The following is a 13,877-nucleotide window of genomic DNA, read 5'->3' as shown; positions in this document are numbered from 1 at the left end:
ATCAGACCAGAGACCCTGCATCTTATAGAAGAAAAAGTAAGTCCAAATCTTCACCTTGTTGACTTAGGATCAGACTTCCTTAACAGGACTCCCATAGCACAAGAAATAAAAGCAAGAATCAACAACTGGGATAGATTCAAACTAAATAGCTTTCTCTCAGCAAAGGAAACTATCAGCAATGTGAAGAGAGAGCCTACAGAGTGGGAGAATATCTTTGCCACTCATACTTCAGATAGAGCACTAATTTCCAGAATATATAAAGAACTCAAAAAACTCTACACGAAGAATACAGATAACCCAATCAACAAATGGGCTAAGGATATGAACAGACACTTCACAGATGAAGATCTACAAGCAATCAAGAAACATGAAAAAATGTTCACCATCTTTAGTAATAAGAGAAATGCAAATCAAAACTACACTAAGATTCCGTCTCACCCCAATTAGAATGACGATTATCAAGAATAGAAGCAACAATAGGTGTTGGAGAGGATGTGGGGAAAAAGGTACACTCATACATTGCTGGTGGGACTGCAAATTAGTGCAGCCACTCTGGAAAGCAGTGTGGAGATTCCTTAGAAAAACTTGGAATGGACCTACCATTTCACCCAGTTATCCCACTCCTTGGCCTATACCCAAAGGACTTAAAATCAGCATACTACAGTGATACAGCCACATCAATGTTCATAGCTGCTCAATTCACAATAGCCGGACTGTGGAACCAACCTAGATGCCCTTCAATTGATGAATGGATAAAGAAACTGTGGTATATATATACAATGGAATATTACTCAGCTATAAAGAATAATAAAATTATGGCATTTGCAGGCAAATGGATGAAATTGGAGAATATCATGTTAAGTGAGATAAGCCAATCTCAAAAATCCAAAAGACGAATGATCTCACTGATAAGCGGATGATGACACATAATGGGGGGTGGGAGGGGGGCAAGAATGGAGGAAGGAGGGACTGTATAGAGGGAAAAGAGAGTTGGGAGGGGTGGGGGGGAAGGAAAAAAATAACAGAATGAATTAAACCTCATTACCCTATGTAAATGTATGAATATGCAAATGGTATGCTGTTACTCCATGTACAAACAGAAACAACATGTATCCCTTTGTTTACAATAAAAATAAATTAAAAAAAAAAAAAAAAAACACATATGGAAACAGAAAAGTCCCTGAATAGCCAAAGTAATACTGAACAAAAAGAATGAAGGAGACATCAGAATACTTCATTCAAGACATATTACAGAGTATAGTAACAAAAGTATTGGCATAAGAAGACCTGTAAAGCTGGATGTGCTGGCTCATGCATGCCTGTGATCCCAGTGACTCAGGGGGCTGAGGCAGAAGGATCATAAGTTCAAAGTCAGCTTCAGCAAAAGCAAAGTGGTAAGCAACTCAGTAAGACCCCATTCTTTAAAAAATACAAAATATGACTGAAGATATGACTCAGTGGTCAAAAACCTCTGAATTCAATCCCCAGTACCCTGCTGAAAAAGAATTATTTCCAGTGTTTCTTCTTTGAAAAATTACTTTTTGCTCTATAATAACTAATAAGCATTTATGAGTATATATTTTATGAAAGTTAAAGCCTAATTTTATTTTACTGTGTTAATTCTTAAATTGGCAAAATTATATGTATTTATCATATCCTAAAAAAAAAAAAAAAAAAAAGTTAATTCAAGATGGATCTCAGACCTACGTATAAAAGGAAAATCTGTCACTTCAACTGGGGAGATAGCTCAGCTGGTAGAGTGCTTGCCTTGCAAGCCCAAGGCCCTGAGTTCGATCCCCAGTACCGCAAGAAAAAATAAAAAATAAATAAATAAATAAAAGGAAAATCTGTAAGACTTTGGAAGGAAACTGGATGACTTGGTTATGGACAAAGATTTCTTAGGATACCAATAGTAATAACCATAAAAATAAATTGATAAGTTAGGCATCAGAATTTGAAACATTGGCTCATCCAGAGATACATTACTTCTGCTGAGTAGCAATCCCAGCACGGACAGTTTCCTATTTCCAGGACGCGGATGGCTGTTCTAGTGCAGGAGGATCCTGTGCAGTTCTTTAATTGTGGATGGGCTGGGATCTTAACCACACCTAAAACATTATTTTCTTTGCTTAATAAAATAAATTGAGGGCTGGGGAGATAGCTCAGCTGGTAGAGCGCTTGCCTTGCAAGCACAAGGCCCTGAGTTCGATCCCCAGTACCGCAAAAAAAATAAATAAATAAATAAATAAATAAAATAAATAAATTGATATGCCAACAACTAAGTGAAAGTATTCTTGACATATTTATCTGACAAAAGAGGAGTATCTGAACTACATAAAGAACTCAACTCAAAAAGAAGATAAAGGAGGAGGAGGAGGAAGAGAAAAGAAAGAAGAAAAACTTTTAATTATAAAAACCATCCACTTTTAAAAACAGGCAAAGGACTTCAGAAGATAATTCAATAAATGGCCAATTAAGCACATCAAAAACTCTCACATCATTTAGTCATCAGGGGAAAATGCCTACTAAAACCACAAGGAAATACTTCTCCGCTCTCACTAGAAAGACTGGAAACACCCCATTGACAAGGATGTAAAATAAGCAGAACTCTCAAACATTTTTGGTGGGAGTTTTAAATGATACAACTACTGTGGGAAAATATCTGAGAGTTTCTGGTTAGATTAAACACACACCTTTCCTTAAGACCCAGCAAATCTACTCTTAAGAATTTATCCAGGGGCTGGGGAGATAGCTCAGTCGGTAGAGTGCTTGCCTTGCATGCACAAGGCCCTGGGTTCGATCCCCAGCACCACAAAAAAAAAAAAAAAAAAAGAATTTATCCAAAGAAGTGAAAACATGTGAACACACACACACACACACACACAATTGTACAACAATGTTTTTGAGCCGGGTGTGGAGATGCATCCCTGTAATTCCAACTTCTTGGAAGACTGAGGCAGAAGGATCACAAATTTAAGGGCAGCCTTGACAATTTAGCGAGACCCTGTCTCAAAATAAAAGGGCTAGGGGTGTGGCTCAGTGGTAGAGCACTTACTTAGTATGTCTACGGCCTTTGGATGCAATCTCCATTATTGCAAGAATGAAAATTTATGGAAGTTTTATTTGTAATAGCTCAAGACTTGAAATAGCCCTCTGTTCATCAACAGAAAAATGGTTAAATGAGCTGGTATTTCACACCATGGAATGTTACTCAGCAACACCAAGGGACAACAAATAGGAACAAATCCCAGAAACTATGCTGAGTGAAGGAAGCCAGATACAAAGGGATACATACTATATGACTCCATTTATGTAAAGTTCTAGAACAGGCAAATCTATGGTGGGTAAATTACCAGGACAGTGATTGCCTCTGGGGAGAAGGTGGAAAGATTGACTGGGAAAGAACACGGGATGATGTCCCATATTTCATGAGCACAGCATTTGTAGAACTCACCAAATAGCATGTCTAATATCTGTACATATCATTTTACATAATTTTTTTTTTTTTTTTTTGGCAGTGCTGGGGATCGAACCCAAGGCCTTGTGCATGCAAGGCAAGCACTCTACCGACTGAGCTATCTCCCCAGCCCTCATTTTACATGAATTTGATGCCTCAAAAAAATCAAAACCCGGGACTGGGGTTGTGGCTCAGTGGTAGAGCACTTGCCTAACACGTGTGAGGCACTGGGTTCGATCCTTAGCACCACATAAAAATAAAATAAAGATATTAAAAAAAAAAAAAAAAAATCAAAATCCATCAACAAACACTGGAAAAGTTAGTGATAAGAATGATAAAGTATATTGATGTTTGAAACTTACTTTTGAAATGCATAAAAAAATTAAATGAGCCAGGTTTGGTGACACACACCTATAATTGCAGCGATATAAAGGATGTTTGAAAGAATAAAAAGGAGCATGCAGATGAAGAAGGAGAGAGGGCCAGGTCCTGAAGGGTTCCAGAGCTCGGGAGTCTCATGGAGTTGAGAAGAACCACCCTCCCAGAACATGGATGCAATGCATTCACCAACCCAGAAATTCCCCAAACCCCTCAGACCGCAGTCACCAGCTTTTATGGAAGTCTCATCTCTTGGGAATGACTGATAATTACATCTCAATCTCTAGCTCCTCTCCTTCCAGTGGTGGGGCAGTGGGCTGTAAGTTCCAGGCTTCTTCTTTTTTTTTTTTTTTTTTTCCTTTCGGTGCTGGGGAATCGAACCCAGGGCCTTGTACTTGCAAGGCAAGCACTCAACCAACTGAGCCATCTCCCCAGCCCAAGTTCCAGGCTTCTAATCAAGGTATGGATATTTCTTCTTGGGTGTGTAGAATTCGGGATTGAACCCAGGGGCACTCTACCACTGAACTACACCCTCAGCCTTTTTTATTTTGAGAAATGGTCTTACTAAGTTATTGAGATTGGCCTCGAACTTGCCATCCTTCTGACTCCACCTCTAGAGTCACTAGGATCATAGGCATGGGCCACTGTGTCTGACTCAGGCATGGTATTTAAGAAAGGCTCAGCCCCACCCTAACCCTATCTTGAAGCCTTAGTCAAGTCATTAGGATAAACTCAGGTGCCATCAAAAAGGGGGTCCTTGGGCTGGGGAGATAGCTCAGTTGGTAGAGTGCTTGCCTTGCAAGCACAAGGCCCTGGGTTCGATCCCCAGCACTGCAAAAAAAAAAAGGGGGGGGGGCGGCTCCTTATTAATAACAGAGAACACTCCTGTCAGGAAGTTCCAATAGTTTCAGAAACTCTGTGTCAGGGACAGGGATGAAGATGAAACATATTTCATATCGTATGGTAAACCTTAATGCCATTTGCAACCTTGATCCTCCCTTGCTGCACAATGATACCTACGCAGGTTGTGGATGTCTTTGGGGAACCATTTTTCTTCTTCCTATGGGGTTCTTCTCTGCCATCACTGGTTCCCCAAGTAAGGAGAGGTACTGTGAATCCCTCCTGATATACATATATCACCTGACTTTGGGTTTTTTTTTTTTTTTTTTTCCCTCCTGTTCTGAGAATGGAATTCACTGCTTGGCACAAGCTAGGTAAGCCCTTTACTACTGAACTACATTCCAGCCCTTTTTATTTTGAGTCAGGGTCTTACTTAAGTTGCTAAGGCTGGCTTGGAACTTGGGATCCTTCTGTCTCAGCCTCCAAGTGACTGGGATAAGAGGCATGTGCCTCTGCACCTGGCTCATCACCCAGTCGTGATAAAAACGGACATTCTGCTTCTTGCAGGGCTGTGCTAAGGCCTTCCATTTATATGCACCTACACTCGTGTGACGTGGGGTGCAGGAGGTACTAAGCTCCCCTGAACTAGCCCCAGCATTGGCACTATTGAAATGGAATGGGCTGCTGGGTGGTGGCACTCACCTGTAATCCTAGCAACTTGGGAGGCTGAGGCAGGAGGATCACAAGTCCAAAACCAGCCTCAGCAACTTATCAAGGCCCTAAGCAACTTAGTGAGACCATGTCTCAAAATTTAAAAAATATATATACATGAAGGGCTGGGGATGTAGGTCAGTGGTTAAGGGCCCTGGGTTCAATCCCTGGTATTAAAGAAAAAAAGAAAGGAATCGGCTAATGAGTGGATTATTGGCTTCCATCTCCCCTTGTAGAAGCTGAAGAGTGAAGACCTTCCACCAGGTGAATGAAGGGATGCACCGCCCGCCCTGCCCAGGAGGACTTAGAAGGGCTTGGTGCCTGCCCCAGTTCTGGCTCTGTCTTGCCCAGACAAGTCACCCTCAAAACGCAGTCCTAAGTATCATTTGACAGCCCAAGCACCCTCTGACGCCCTCAGAGCACTTGGCCTCCTTTCCTCCCAGTTTGATCCCCACCTACCTGAACTCACAATCCTCCTGCCTCAGTCTCCCCAGCCGTGGAAATACAGGCATGAGCCACAATTCCCAGCTTTTCATTCTTACATCCCCAGCCCTGGAAGAGTGTTTTCTAGTGATACATTGTATTTACAGTTTTCTTCCTTCTGGCCTTTCTCAAGCAAGGGCAGTAATATCCTTCTAGGGGCCAATGGAAATGTCAGGGGGTGGTTTCTTTTTTCTCCAGTTGTCTCAGAAATTAGGGGCACAATTGGCACTTTGTGGGTGGAAGCCAGGGTGCTAAATATTTTGCCACAGTGAAGAAGAGTCTTCAAGAATGAAGAAGTTCCCTGTCCAAAGTGCTGATAGAGACCTTTTTTTTTTGGGGGGGGGGGCAGAGATTGAACTCAGGGGCACTGAACCATTGAGCCACATCCTCAGCCTTATTTTGTATTTTACTTAGAGACAGAGTCTTACTGAGTTGTTTAGGGCCTTGCTAAATTGCTGAGGCTGCCTTTGAACTCCCAATCCGCCTGCCTCAGCCTCCGGAACTGTTGGGATTACAGGAATGTGCCACCACGCCCAGCTGAAACCTTTTGAAAGCCCTGGAGTTTCCTGGCAGTTCCTAAATCCAATGAGGGTTGAGGGAAGGATGGGCTCAACCAGTTGAAGGCAGCAGAGAACACTGGGCTTGAACTGGGGCATATGGAAGAAAGGATCTTGGAATGCATGCAAATGCACAGGCAGTTTGAAAGGGCCACAATTTGTGGTGGTGCTTGGTCAGAGAACAGGGCCAAGACAAGTACACATTGAACTTACAGGGAAAATATTTATGGGCCTAGTAAACAAGACATTAGAAGTCCAAAATCAGGGCTGGATCTGTAGCTCAGTGGCAGACTGCCTATGGGTTTGAGCCTTAGCACTGCATAAAAATAAATAAATAAATAAATAAATATGATTACTTTTAAAAGTCCAAAATCAGGATCTGGGTAGTGGTGCATGCCAGTAGTCCCAGCAACTCAGGAGGCTGAGACAGGAAGATCGCAAGTTTGAGGCCAGCCTCAGCAACAGTGAGACCCTGTTTCAAAATTAAAAATTAAAAAATTTTTAAAAAGGGTCGGAGTGTAGTTTGATGGTAAAGCCCATGGGTTCAATTGCCAGTACTTCCTCCTCACCAAAAAAGAATATCTGCAGATAGGGTAAGCCTACAGGTTCCCAGGGGAGGTAGGCAGAAGCCAGAACTCCACGGTTGAATCCAGGTTAACCAATGCACTCTGGGTTCATATGGCAACAGCAGGAATGGATGTTGCATGGGCTGGGACAGGACCCCAGCAGTTTTTGACTATGCCGTCTTTCCTGAAGTTCCCGTAGGGCTGTCTATCAGGTGGATTCAGGTAAGATGAGTACAAAAACACGACAAGGCAGGCAGTGATGAGGAGGGTCAGAGATTGCAGGAACCACTACAACTGAAGAGCCACCACCATCACTGCTGCTCCATCACGTGGCTCTAACTGGGCAGGGCATAGTGACTAGATGGAATCCAGGGGAGCTACTGGCCCAGCTACTGGTGGGAAGTTGGAGAAGTCACAGAAAAGGCTTGGGTTTATACATGCAGTTCACCCTCCTCATCCACAGGTTCCACATCTCAGGACTCAACCATGGGATAAATTTTTTTTTTTTTTTTTTTTTGGTACTGGGGATTGAACCCAGGGGGCCTACCTAGAGATCCACATCCTCAATCCTTTTTATTTTTTATTTTTGAGACAGGGTTTCACTAAGTTGCTTAGGGCCTTGCTAAGTTGCTGAGGCTGGCTTTGAATTTGTAATCCTCCTGCCTCAGCCTCCGAGCTGCTGGATTACAGGTATGTGACACCAGGCCTGGCTTTCATGTCACAAAAAAAGGACATGAGAATCCATTGATTTGGGTATCCACAGGAGTCCTGGGACCAATCCCATGCAATACTGAGGAAGGACTACAATGAATACAGGGTGCCATTTATCACAAGGTGCATCCCAATTTCGGAGATGTTATGTGGAGGGAAAAAAAAAAAAGGAATGTCAGGGCTGGGCAGTAGCTCAGTGGTAGAGCGTTTGCCCAGAGGCATGAGTTCAAGCCCCAGTGCCAGAAAAAAAAAGAAGTTTGTAGACAAAACAAAACAGGAGTGTCTGAATCAATGAAATACTCAAATCTCTATACTCCATTCTCTCAATAGCCCTAGGAAATATAGGTAATATCACCTTCAAATTACCAACAAGGAAAATGGAGGCACAGAGAGAGTGGCTAACTTTTCCCAAACATAAGCCTTAAGTTCAGTAGATACATTTTTCTCTCTGCTCCTCTCCTGGAGCCAGTGATAGCCCTTAATTTCTAGGGGGGATTTGGGAGACACAGTGGGTTGGGAAGAGCTGAGAGCCAGCTTGTCTTTAAAACTCTCTGGGAAAGATTAGAATGTACTTGGGGTGACTTTGGGGGAACCAATGGAGATTACGGAGGGGTTCAAGTCCCCAGGTTCCTTCTTTGGTGCTGTCTCTGCTCAGAGCCATGAACAGCATTGCTGAGTCTTATCTGCCAGATGTGATTAGTAATGGTTGGGGACCCAATCCTTGTCTTTCCCTCCTATGATCCATGTTCTGCTCTGCCCCAAACCCCTAGATGACCCCAGCCTGTCTGATGCCATTGGTTCCTTCAGCTTTCCTGGAAGCAGGTTCCCAGATCCCTCAGTGCTGCCTCTGAAATGCTGAGGTTCTGTGAGGACTCTACAAAGGCCAGGTACCCCATCATTGCCTGGGGCCACTGAGACATTTCTCTACAAGACCACTGCAAGCACTCTGTCACTGAGTCCCACTTCCAGTTCCTAAAATGGATTTCAAAAACACTAAATAGTGGGACAGGTGTGGTAGCAAAAGTTTGTAATCCCAGTGGCTCTGTAGTCTGAGGCAGGAGGATTGCCTCAGCAACTTAGTGAGGCCCTAAGCAACTTAGGGAGACCCTGTCTCTAAATAAAATGTAAAAAGGGCTGGGGAGGCTCAGTGGCAGAGCATTTGCCTAGCACAAGTGTGGTACTGGGTTTGATCCTTAGTACCTCAGAAAAATGAACAAAGAAAGGCATTATGTCCACATACAACTATAATTTTTTTTTTTTTAAAAAGGGCTGGGGGTATGGCTCAGTGGTTAACTGCCCCTGGGTTCAAACCCTGGCACAAAAAATAAATAAATAGGGCTGGGGTTGCGGCTCAGTGGTAGAGCACTTCCCTAACACGCGTGAGGCCCTGGGTTTGATTCTCAGCACCACATAAAAATACAATAAAGGTATTGTGTCCACTGACAACTACAAAATATACCAAAAAAAAGCAGTCAAACTGTAAAAATAAATAAATAAATAAATAAATATATCACTAGCTCCTTTTTTTTCTCTTTTGGTACTTAGTGAATCCCGAAACAATTTAGTGAGACCCTATCTCAAAATAAAAAAATAAAAATGGCTAGAGATGTAGCTCATTGTAAATCCCCCCAAGTTCAATTCCCAGTATCAGAAAGGGAGGGAAAAAAAAAAAAAAAAAAGCTAGGGTATAACTCAGTGCATGGCACTTGCCCAGAGGCCCTGAAATCCATCGTTGCACCTGTGCACACACACGAAGAGAGCTAGAATTGCATTGTAATATTGAGGCGCCCTGATGTGACTGTTAAGAGATATTTTTATTTCATTAGCCATTTTTTTTCTTTTTCTTTCTTTCTTTCTTTTTTTTTTGGTACCAGGGATTGAACCCAGAGGCACTTAACCACTGAGCCATATCCCCTTTACATACACACACACGTGTGTGTGTAAGTGTATATATATATATATACACATACACATATATATACACATATATATATGTATATTTTATTAGAGACAGGGTCTGAATGAGTTGCTTAGGGCCTTGCTAAATTGCTGAGGCTGGGTTTGAACTCATGATCCTCCTGCCTCAGCCTCCTGTGTCACTGGGATTATAGATGTGTGCCACTGTGCCTGGTTTATAAGTCAATGTTTTAAGTGGCCTAAAATCTGCAGAATTACTTGTCTTCGTGATGATTTCTAAAAGGAAAAGTAAAATCACTGTTCTTTCCACGGGGAAGGGCAGGGTCTATGGCTTCTGCAAAGGGAAATATCCAGGGCACAGGGCAGAGAGTGTTCTGTATGGATAAGAATGTGAAAGTGTGGTTAAGATTAACTGCTCTGGGGCTGGGGCTGTGGCTCAGTGGTAAAGCACTCACCTAGAATGTGTGAGGCCTTGGGCTTGAACCTCAGCACCACAACAATAACATATAAAAATAAAAAAAATTAGCTGCTCCCTATTAAGAGGCTGGCTACTTTCAGGCACATGAAAGTTTAAAGACATCTGGTTACTATGGTTATGTAGGAAAAATAGATAATAGATATCCTCCATCCTTGTTTGTCAACAATGTAAAGAAGGACTTGGGGAAAAGCCAGGCTCAGTGTGCATGGATGTAATCCAAGTGACTGGGGAGGCTGAGGTAGGAGGATCACAAGTTCAAGGCCCCCCTCAGCAACTCAGCAAGGCTTTGTCTCAAAAATAATATAAATGAGACTGGGGAATATACCTCAGAGGTAGAGTGTCCCTGATTTCTATGGCTAGTACCCTCCCTGCTAAAAAAAGGAGTTAGGGGCAGCTTCATCTCCAAAACTGTTTTAATTTCCCTCGATCCATTACAGTGTTGGGTGAGCAGAGCCTTGGTCTTGGGGCAGGGCTGTCCAGGTGGTAGCAGAGATTGAACTCAGGGGCACTTAACCACTGAGCCACATCCCCAGCCCTTTTATTTTTTATTTAGAAACAGGGTCTAGCGGAGTTGCTTAGGGTTTCGCCAAGTTGTTGAGGCTGGCTTTGAACTCACAATCCTTCTGCCTCAGCCTCCTTCCTTCCTCCCTTTTCTGAGCCTTTTTACCCCTGTTCTTTGAGTCTTGTCAGTGTACACTATGTCCCAAGAAAGGGTGATTCAGTGAGAGTAGCAGTGTGGCTGGGTGGTCAGAGCGTGCCTGGGTGTGGACTCAGGTCAGGAAGACACTGGGAACGCCTGGCCCTGGGAATGTTGCCAGGCTAGATTATTTTTCTGTCTATGGTGAACCTCAATGTACATTCCTTTCCCCTATCCGAGCTGGAAATTCCACTATACAAGTATCTGTTTGTGGTTTTTCTGGTCCTGAGTTCCCAGCCCTCAACTCTTGGACCTTTTGGAAACTTGGATGCTGAGCAGAGGGAAGGGATCACCATTCCCCCTTGGTCTATCGTGGGCCACCTTGACAGGGCATAAATGGCACAATCACAACAATAGCACATCTAGATTGAGGGCATATGACTAGGGCCTGTCTCTTTCTATGCATCAGTTCATGTAATTCACACTGCAATCCCCCAGGCAGGTGGGAAAGGATGGGAGGGAAGAAAAGAACAGGAGGCTTAATGAAGCCAGGCAACTTGCTCAAAGTTAAGTAGGCTATCAACACAGATGGCCTAACCTTGGGCAAATCATTTGTCCTCCTTGAACCTGTTTCCCATCTGCAAAATGGAAATGTGAAGTAGCTAGTCAGTCATGAACAAGTGGATGGAGGAGGGTCAATGAAGGGTGGTAATTTACAAGGACATCAGACATATCCAGCAAAGAGAGGCCACAGTCCAGGACAGGGTATCACAGACAAACATCTGGAAAATGGAACAGATATACCAAACCTTCCCCAGCCATAGTTAAGTAGAACTCCTCAAGAGAACTGTTTTTTCAAAATCAGTTCACACCCACCCCTGCAGCCAGGTCCTCACAACACTCCCTTTGTGACTGGATCATTACAGACAGACTCTAACAAAGGAAATTTGCTGAGGGCTATACAAAGGGTAACAAACCACTTAAAAGGGGGATGAGCCTTAGCTTTTCCTCACTGTGACCAAAACACCTGGAAAAAACAACTTAGAGGAGGAAAAGTTTATTTTGCCTCACAGTTTCAGAGGTTCAGTCCATGGCTGGTTGACTCCATTGCTCTAGGCCGAAGGTAAGATAGAACATCATGGCGGAAAGCTTGGCAGAGGAGCACTGCTCACCTCGTGGCATCCAGGAAGCAGAGAGATGGGGGAAGGGACCACAGGGGAGATGTACCCTTGCAGGGTACACCCCCAGGACCCACCTTCTTCCACCACACCACACCTGCCCACAGTTACCACCTAGGTAATTCATTCTAATTAGGATGTACTGATTACGTTATGGCTCTCGTAATCCAATCATTAAACCTCCAGAAGTAACACAGGAGCTTTTGGGGGACACTCCATATCCAAAGCATAACAATGGCAAGAACGAATAAACTACAACACTTAAAAATCCAGACTCTGTATGAGCCACACCTCCTCTCTGGAGGAGTGGTCCACATGGCACCTACATTGTTCCTTATCCTCACTTCTCAGCTAATAAACGCCACTTGTTAATCTGTGAAACTCATTTGAAATTCTTCCTGCAGGATCACAAGAGCCTGTGACTGTGGACATACTGCATTCGCTTGGCTCCACCGGCAGCCTCTTTTGCAGAAGTAATAGTAATGCTTACTTGGAGAGGTTAATTAAAAAATTAGGAAAAAAAAAAAAAAAAAAGATGAACAAATTCATGGAAGATCACTTGATGAACTAAAGCCCTATCAAAAACAAGAAAGTTATTTGCTCAGGATAGATGTAAATGCCTTATTAGTAACAGTTTCTTTTTTTCTTTTTTTGGTGGTGGTACTGGGATTGAACCCATTGAGCTACATCCTCAGCCCTTTTTATCAGTTTAAATTTTGAGGCAGGATCAGCTTGCTGAATTGCCAAGTCTGGCCTGGAACTTGAGATCCTCCTGCCTTAACCTCCCATCTAGCCCATCTAGCTGGGATTATAAGTGTGTGCCTGGTAACAATTTCTTGGATGAATTTTTTTTGTGGTGCTGGGGATTAAACCTGGGACCTTGTGCATACTAGACAAGTGCCCTACCACTGAGCCACATCCCCAGTCCTGATGAAATTCTTTTATTCAATAAACTAGGTCATCTTATTGTAAGAATACCTGTCTTGTTGAGTTGGCAATGTAACTCAGTGGTGAAGCACTGGCCTAGCTCTTGTGACACTCTGGGTTTTTTTTTTTTTTTTTTTTTTTTTTTTGGGGTGCTGGGGATCGAACCCAGGGCCTTGTGCTTACAAGGCAAGCACTCTACCGACTGAGCCATCTCCCCAGCCCCACACTCTGGGTTTGATTCCCAGCACTGATGAAAAAGGAGAAGGAGGAAAAGGAGGAGGAGGAGAAGGAGGAGGAGAAGGAGGAGAAGGAGGAGGAGAAGGAGAAGAATAAGAAACACCCAGGCCACAGTGTACACATCTGTAATTTCAGCAACTTGGTAGGCTAAAGCAAGAGGGCTGCAAGCTGGAGGCTAGCCTTGGCGATTTAGGAAGACCCTGTCTCAAAATAAAAAACAAAAAAAGGGTTAGGTTTTGGCTCAGTGGTACAGCAACCCTGGTTCAATCATGAGTACTGAAAAAAAAAAAAAAATCAAGAATTAAAAAAAGAACAATAGGGCTGGGTTTGCGGCTCAGTGGGAGAGCGCTTGTTTGGCATGACACACTGGGTTCCATTCTCAGCACCGCATATAAATAAGTAAAATAAAGATTCATTGACAACTAAAAAATATTTTTTTAAAAAAGAACAACAATAAAAATATCTGTCTTTTCTTTCTTTGGAGGAACTGAGGATTGAACCTAAGGCCTCACATGCTAGGCAAGTGCTGTACCACTGAGCTACACCCCAGTTCCTATCTCCTTTCACAGGACAAAAATAAAGCTCATTTAATCTGACTAAGGGGGTAAAAATTAAATTTGCAAACATTTGTATTTTTCCTGAATTAACTCTTTTATTTTATTTATTGGTACTGGGGATTAAACCCAGAGGTGCTTTACCATTGAGTTACATCCCCAGCCCTTTTTAGTTTTTATTTTGACACAGGGTCTTGCTAAATTACTTAGGACCTTGCTAAATTGCGGACACTGGCCTTGAACTTG

Source organism: Sciurus carolinensis, chromosome 3 (genome assembly GCF_902686445.1).
Source record: "Sciurus carolinensis chromosome 3, mSciCar1.2, whole genome shotgun sequence".
NCBI lineage: Eukaryota > Metazoa > Chordata > Mammalia > Rodentia > Sciuridae > Sciurus > Sciurus carolinensis.
The sequence above is the reverse complement of the archived record's forward strand: the minus strand, read 5'-3'. Positions refer to the sequence as shown.